Genomic DNA, 716 nt, shown 5'->3' on the forward strand with positions numbered 1-716 from the left:
TGTGTGTGTGTGTAATCTATTCTGTCCTTCCAGAAAGACAGAATGAGCTTAAAAGAACAGGAGACAAGTGGGAATGGAGAGTCGCTGAAGTGAAGAACGAATATATAGTGCGTGTGTTTATTCGGCAAAAAAAAACAAAAAAAAGACAAAGAAACAAAAAAGCGAAACAAAACAAAATGACCATTCCAAAATATAACAATATCTGTTTCAACAGATGATTTCACATCAGAAAGTTTTCAAAACAAACGCATAAGCTTATCAACGTGTGTCCTGACCAGGCTAGCAAGACATTGAAGAACAACTAATTGTCTAAGAAAGATCATCACAATACAACTTGACTTCATATATACATATATATATATATATATGTGTGTGTGTGTGTGTGTGTGTGTGTGTGTGTGTAACTGAAAAGCAAACGGAGAGTGGAGATTTATTCACATCTCAAACGTTTCTACAGCATATATAACAATGACCAACGTATGTTTCTACTGCAGCAACTACACATTGCTCTGCATGCATTTATTCATCCTAGTCGAAGCACACAGACAGACACAGACACAGACACACACATACATACACACACACACACACACACACACACACACACACACACACATGTTCCAGCATGAAAAATAGACGTTAAATGATGATTATGGTATATATATGTAGTCACTTCAGCGACTCTCCATTCCGTTCTGTTTTCTACAGTCCATTCT

At 36.7% G+C, this 716-nt stretch overlaps 1 long non-coding RNA gene across 1 annotated transcript in view; it reads left to right on the plus strand.

The window, feature by feature from the left end:
• Positions 1 to 716, plus strand: part of LOC128248570 (uncharacterized) — a 16,238-nt gene that overhangs the window by 584 nt on the left and 14,938 nt on the right. The window lies entirely within an intron of this gene.

Source organism: Octopus bimaculoides, chromosome 8 (genome assembly GCF_001194135.2).
Source record: "Octopus bimaculoides isolate UCB-OBI-ISO-001 chromosome 8, ASM119413v2, whole genome shotgun sequence".
Taxonomy (NCBI): Eukaryota; Metazoa; Mollusca; class Cephalopoda; order Octopoda; family Octopodidae; genus Octopus; species Octopus bimaculoides.